Source organism: Haematobia irritans, chromosome 1 (assembly GCF_050003625.1).
Source record: "Haematobia irritans isolate KBUSLIRL chromosome 1, ASM5000362v1, whole genome shotgun sequence".
Lineage (NCBI taxonomy): Eukaryota > Metazoa > Arthropoda > Insecta > Diptera > Muscidae > Haematobia > Haematobia irritans.
In genome coordinates, this window is record NC_134397.1 from 268,980,069 (window position 1) to 268,988,152 (window position 8,084).

General features: G+C 30.9%; 1 long non-coding RNA gene across 1 annotated transcript; it reads left to right on the forward strand.

The window, feature by feature from the left end:
- The first annotated feature begins 7,261 nt into the window (after positions 1 to 7,261).
- Positions 7,262 to 7,829, forward strand: LOC142219737 (uncharacterized). The gene is made up of 2 exons (XR_012717730.1): positions 7,262 to 7,457; positions 7,517 to 7,829. It is a non-coding gene; the product is annotated as an uncharacterized LOC142219737 (long non-coding RNA).
- The last annotated feature ends 255 nt before the right edge of the window (positions 7,830 to 8,084 follow it).

An 8,084-nucleotide genomic window follows, 5' to 3' on the forward strand; every position in this document is an offset into this window, starting at 1 on the left:
TTCTCAGATTGTTGTTGTTATTATTTCGAATATAAAGCAAGTTTGTTGGTTTTTGGATAGAATGAGGTGTGTGGAAGACGCGAGCAAAAATTCGCAAAAAAATAACGGAACATTTCCCGAGAAAAAACACATTTGTCTGATGCTTTTTAGCGTCAAAAGTTATTACACACTATTTTTTCAAATCAAAAGTAATTAAACAATAGCAATATCATAAGTTTTTCGCTACCTTGTGAGTTAAGTAGTTGTGTTTTACATTACTCTTGTAGAGGATTATGCAAAATATTAACATTGTTAATTTAATATACGAAAATGGTCAAAAGAAAGCATTTAAATATTGAAACAAGATCCGAGATTGTGACAAAATTTAAAATGGGAATTTCGGCTTCAGATCTTGTGAAAATGTATGGTATTTCACTCAAAACGGTGTACAATTTAGAAAAAAGAAGGATACTTGTGGAAATTTAGAAGATAACAAGAAAAGTGGACGAAAACCTGTTATTGGACAAAGGGAGAAAACAAGATTAATGAGAGTCCTTATGGTAAATCCAACAATAAGCCCTATTCGCATTGCAGAAAATTCGGAAAAAGTAATTGGGAAAAAAGTAAGTGAAGCTACTTTACGTCGCAAGATGAAGAGCATAGAAATCAAAACCTATGTAGTCCGCAAAGCCATCGACATAACGCCAAACAACAAAGCCAAACGGCATGCTTTTGCTCGAGAACATCTTAATAAACCAAAAGAGTTTTGGCACATCGTTTTGTGGACTGACGAGTCTTCTTTTGAGTTCCAGGGCTCTTTTGGAAGAAAGTATATGCATCTACCCTCAACTCTTAAAAGCAATGCACGACAGCCTCTGAACAGATTCGGGGGAGGATCTGTAATTTTTTGGGGATGCATATCATTCTATGGATTGGGAGAGCTCGTACCAATTAAAGGAGCTTTGAATCAGTCTGGGTATATCGATGTGTTGCACGATCATGCATTTCCTTCAGCAAATAGCCTATTTCCAAGTAACGACTGGATTCTACAACAGGATAATGCTCCTTGCCATAAAGGATGGTTAATAACAAAGTTTTTAAATGAGGTAGATCAAGATGTTCTTGCATGGCCCCCTCAAAGCCCGGATCTTAACATCATTGAAAATGTTTGGAGTTTCATGAAACAAAACCGAATAATCGATAGAAATCGAAAACTTGAAGAAATTAAAAATATTTGGGCTAAAATACCTCTTTCTTTTATCCAAACCTTGATTGAGTCTATCCCTGCCAGGTTGCAAGCAGTAATTGATGCCAATGGCGGAATTACTAAATATTAACTCTTTAAAATAAGTAAAACAAGTAAGGAAAGTCTAAAGTCGGGCGGTGCCGACTATATTATACCCTGCACCACTTTGTAGATCTAAATTTTCGATACCATATCACATCCGTCAAATGTGTTGGGTGCTATATATAAAGGTTTGTCCCAAATACATACATTTAAATATCACTCGATCTGGACAGAATTTGATAGACTTCTACAAAATCTATAGACTCAAAATTTAAGTCGGCTAATGCACTAGGGTGGGGCCGAGTATATTACACCCTGCACCACTTGGTAGATCTAAATTTTCGATACCATTAAGTCGGCTAATGCACTAGGGCGGAACACAATGTTAGTAAAAAATATGGGGAACATTAAAATCTGAAGCAATTTTAAGGAAACTTCGAAAAATTTTATTTATGATTTATCGCTCGATATATATATATATATATATATATATATATATATATATATATATATATATATATATATATATATATATATATATATATATATATATATATATATATATATATATATATATATATATATATATATATATATATATATATATATATATATATATATATATAAATATATATATATATATATATATATATATATATATATATATATATATATATATATATATATATATATATATATATATATATATATATATATATATATATATATATATACATACATATATATATATATATATATATATATATATTAGAAGTTTAGGAAAATGAGAGTAATTTTTATAACTTTTCGACTAAGCAGTGGCGATTTTACAAGGAAAATGTTGGTATTTTGACCATTTTTGTCGAAATCAGAAAAACTTATATATGGGAGCTATATCCAAATCTGAACCGATTTCAATCAAATTTGGCACACATGACTATATTACTAATTGTACCCCTAGTGCAAAATTTCAACCAAATTGAAGCCAAAACTCTGGCTTCTGAGGCCATATAAGTCCATATCGGGCGAAAAATATATATGGAAGCTATATCTAAATCTGAACCGATTTCAATCAAATTCGGCACACATGACTATACAACCAATTGTACTCCTAGTGCAAAATTTCAACCAAATTCGGCGAAAAATCTGGCTTCTGGGGCCACATAAGTCTATATCGGGCGAAAGATATATATGGGAGCTATATCTAATTCTGAACCGATTTCAATAAAACTTTGCACACTATACGACTAAGTGTTTTGTTTGTACAAAATTTCAAGCAAATCGGTATAAAACTCTGGCTGCTGGATCCATATTAGTGCATATCGGGTGAAAGATATATATGGGAGCTATATCTAAATCTGAACCGATTTCTTCCAAAATCAATAGGGTTCTATTCTCACCCAAATTAGGAACATGTGCCAAATTTGAAGGCGATTGGACTTAAATTGCGACCTAGACTTTGATCACAAAAATGTGTTCACAGACAGACGGAAGGACGGACGGACGGACAGACGGACATGGTTATATCGACTCAGGGACCCACCCTGAGCATTATTGCCAAAGACACCATATGTCTATCTCGTCTCCTTCTGGGTGTTACAAACATATGCACTAACTTATAATACCCTGTTCCACAGTGTGGCGCAGGATATAAATATGGGAAACATTTAAATCTGAAGCAATTTTAAGGAAACTTCGCAAAAGTTTATTTATGATTTATCGCACACTTTCCTTAAAATAAAGAAAAACATTTTTAATTTAAAGAAATCGTCTTTAACTCAACTGACATATTGCATTTTTAAATTCAAGATAAAATCGCTTCAAATATAGGCTAAGACTTATTTTAGCGATTTGCATCTTTGGTTTAAAGTTTTTTTTTTTAACAATAAGAAAAGTGTTTTTATTTTGAAGTACCTGTCATAATTTGGATTTTAAATTGGAATTTATTTGTACATAAATAACTTTATTAATATATCGCAAAAAGAGGATAAAAATTCGATGAATGACATCTGTATCTAATTTTAATTTTATTTATCATGGATTTAAAGCCAGGGAGTTCCGTCAAAGATGCCTTTATTTTAAGGAAGCCGCATCTTTGGCTCGGAATCAATACCAAAATCCTTAAGTGAAGGTCAAAATATTTGGATCCAAGTAAACTTTTTATTGAGTGTATATAGGAGCTATAACTAAATCTGAACCGATTTCTTTCAAAATCAATAGGTATTCTGAGCCAAAACACATACTTGTGCCAAATTTGAAGTCGATTGGACTAGAACTGCGACCTAGACTTGGATTACAAAAATGTGTTCACGGACAGACGGACATGGAGCCCACCCTGAGCATTTTTGCCAAAGACACCATGTGTCTATAAATCATAAATATAAATCTGAGCCGATTTCAACTAAATTTGGCACAATTAACGATACTATTAAACGTACTCCTTGTGCAAAATTTGAAGCAAATCGGGACAAACGTCTGGCTTTTGTGGCCATATAAGTGCAAATGGGACGAAAGATATATATGGGAGCTATATCTAAATCTGAATCGATTTGCCTGATATTTTGCATATTTTACGAGAGCCGCAAACCATTGATAAATATGTCAATTATGACCAGATCGGTGATAAATATATATGACAGTTATATCTAAATCTGAACCGATTTTTTTTAAATCAATAGCGATTGTCTTTGAGCCAAATTTTAGGACGATTAGACTTAAACTGCGACCTGTACTGTGCACACAAAATTACAATACAGACAGACGGGCAGACAGACATCGCTAAATCGACTCAGAGTTCAATTCTAAGACGATCGGTATACTAAACGATGAGTCTCAGACTTTTCCTTCTTGGCGTTACATACAAATGCACAAATTTATTATACCCTGTACCACAGTAGTGGTGAAGGGTATAAAAATGAGTTGATGTTTGATTAGATACACCACAAATTTTTTGGATTACCTAATGCGTCTATATGCGTATGATTAAATTTTGATTTGTTATTCATATTTCCACCTTTCTGATCACAACCATATTGTATATTGTTTTATTCCGACCGATAGTTTAACCATAGTCACACATATGTTTTTATATTTGCTAATTTTTCCCCCTCTTTACCACAATTTGATAAACTGTCGGATTTATGTCTATTATAAAACTGAAAATATAAACCACATAAGTAAAAGCCACATATGTGGAATATGAGTAGAGATGTAAATACCAATAATTTTTATTGGCTAAATCAATTATTGCATTAAAAATGTGTACTAAATAGTTTATGGGTTTTATTGAATATATTGGTCCATTGTGTTGTATATGAAATTTTATAATGAGGTGATACAATTTTAGTTCGCTAAATAAAGAAATAAATATAAAGGAAATTTATTTTCATTTTTTTCTTCAAAAAGTTAAAATTTGTTTCACCAAAAATTATTTTTTGTTAAAAATTTTTATTTATAACACGTAAGTACAAAAGTTTTTTAAACAAATCCCGTATGGGTTTGTTTGTATAATGGACTGGACTTGTTATCTTTAATTGAAGTTTTTTTCCGATCGGTATATATATGCCCTTCAATCTGCCCTATAAATAGCATTGATTAACTATTCGCGTTACTTGCACATTGATGGCTATAGCAATATTTTTGTGTATTGAGCCATGGCATATAGCCCATGGTTTACAAATCGCTTCATCTGTATTTCGATTCTCCATCAGGATAAAAATTAAATTTTTAAAGATTAAATATTTGCTTCTACACGAACGAAAAAGACTGTTTTTCATATGTTTGGGTGTAAAAATTATATGTTTGTAACTGCAATTTTTTAACACAATATTTTTAAGTGCAAGCATATATGTTCATAAACTGGTATAATATGTTTGGGACATATATGTTAAAATGTTTGGAGCATAAAATTGTTGTAAATATAATATGTTTGGATGCAAACATATATTCATTTAGAAATAGCCTATAAACATATATGTGTTTATAAAGAGAGACCTAGAGAGTATGCTGCAAGTAAATGAATGGAAGTAACCAATTGGCGCATTAAAAAAGTAACTAATTGGCGCATTTCTACCAGTGTATGTCTAAGGTGAAACAATACAAACAACGTTTTGTTCCAATCCTTGAAGTAAAAAGTGTTTAGGGTATATGTTTGTATTACAGAAGAGAATTGGTGAAAACTAAATGCATATTGTGGAAGAGAGAAAGATAGAAAATTTTTTTTTGTTAAATTTTTTGCACATCTTATAAAAGGCAAACATCGATGCCATTTATCGAAACATTCTATACATTTTTCCAAGAAACGCTGTTCGTTTGGAAAGAATAATAGGCTATACCTACCTTAAGGTGGCTGTCCGTCCGTCGGTTTTCCCATTATTTTTATACCCTCCACCATAGGATGGGGTATATTAACTTTCTCATTCCGTTTGTAACACATCAAAATATTGCTCTAAGACCCCATAAAGTATATATATTCTGGGTCGTGGTATATGGTCTCTAACGACCATGCAAAAATTGGTCCACATCGGTTCATAATTATATATAGCTCCCATATAAACCGATCCCCAGATTTGGCTTGCGGCGTCTCTAAGAGAAGCAAATTTCATCCAATCCGGTTGTAATTTGGAACATGGTGTTAGTATATGATCTTTAACATCCGTGCCGGTATTGGTCCATATCGGTCCATAATTATATATAGCCCCCATATAAACCGTTCTCCAGATTTGACCTCCGGAGCCTCTTGGAGGAGCAAAATTCATCCGATCCGGTTCAAACGTGGTGTTAGTATATGGTCGCTAACATCCATGCAGAAATTGGTACCGATATAGTTATATATAGCCGATCTCACACAAAAATTGGTCCATATCGGTTCATAATCATGGTTGGCACTCGAGCCAATAATAATCTACCAAAATTTTATTTCTATAGAAAATTTTGTTAAAATTTTATTTCTATAGAAAATTTTGTCAAAATTTTATTTCTATAGAAAAATTTGTCAAAATTTTATTTCTATAGAAAATTTTGTCAAAATTTTATTTCTATAGAAAATTTTTTTAAAATTGTATTTCTATAGAAAATTTTGTTAAAATTTTGTTAAAATTTTATTTCTTTAGAAAATTTTGTCAAAATTTTATTTCTATAGAAAATGTTTCAAAATTTTATTTCTATAGAAAATTTTGTCAAAATTTTATTTCTATAGAAAATTTTGTCAAAATTTTATTTCTATAGAAAATTTTGTCAAAATTTTATTTCTATAGACAATTTTATTAACATTTTATTTCTATAGAAAATTTTGTCAAAATTTTATGTCTATAAAAAAGTTTGTCAAACTGAATTATATACCCAGCAAAAACTAGGTAACCACATCTCATTACAATTGACATTACCAGGAGTAAATCTGTCATTACACGTTGCATTACATTGCGGCGAGTTATAATGACTAACTTGTAATGACAAAAATAAATACTTCTCGGTAATTTTCGAATTGTTATTCTCAAATTTTATGCAGTTGTAGTTAACGAATTAATAAAATAGAATAAATAATGGTACCATTAAGTATAATTATTCACATAATCGAGCACTTACATAAAAAATCAAAGAGAATATGTAATGTAACGGTAATTCTGAAAAATTTTCTGTTAAGAAATTTTTATCACAAATATTTCATAATAATTGTGTTTAATGACATTGTCATATTATGTTTTAAATAAATGCTTTCTTATACCTCATTCACATTACACTTCCAAAATGCGCTTAAACTAAATTTCAAATGTCATTTGCCTTATAAGAAAGAGACTTAAAATCCACTTTTAGTAGATTTTGAACTTTATGTGAATTCGATATATTATCACGATTCCAACTCCCTTAAACAACCTACATTTATTTCTATTTTAAGTGTGAACTTAATTTGCATCTTATTTAGATTATTTTTTAGATTTTTTGTTTATTTATACAATATTCGTTTCTATTCAAGTAGTTCTCCTATTACAGCATCACTCGCCATATTTTGTAATCGGCGATAGAAATCAATATTTCGAGATTTGGTTGCCTGAGACAATAAGTGGCTATTTTGCAAGCTTTGGTGTATCTACGAATAAGTCATTACATATTAGGTGATTATATGCTTTAAATTCACTACTTATTTATGGCCGAAAATATGCCTGGGGAGAAGTACTTTCCTTCTAGGACATGCGTATGTAAATGTAATCCGAAGCGATGCCTATTAATAAGTGGTTATTAATTTTTTATTAGGCTTACCTACAAGATTACCGGGTAATGAGAGTTTTTGCTGGGTACGTATTTGATCGATCGTTTTTGATTTAATATATACCACGTATGGACTTACACACAATTTAGAAGACGGCAAGCGTTACCGCAACTTAAGTAATTCGATTGTGGTTGGCAGTGTTTAGAAGAAGTTTCTACGCAATCCATGGTGGAGGGTACATAAGCCTTGGCCGTACTTACGGCCGTATAGACTTGTTTTTTTTTTTGCTCAAACAAATCTTTATACATCTGGAAATACCATTTGTTTAATAAAAAAATCTTTATTTCCTTATAATAATATCATATGTTTAAAATGTAAACAAAAAATGTTCAGAAAACTGTTGAAAAATGCATTTATTTGTATGTGAATTATAATTTAAATATGCCGTCGATTTAGAGTCCATTACATGTTCATGCACATGCTCCATAATCTCTCCAATATTCAAGGGCACAATTATTTGAACAACAATCGTCATTTTTAGTGCACTACAAATAAATAAAAAAAGAAACAAACAAAATGAAATTAATTTTAGAACGTACTGGGTAGGTATAC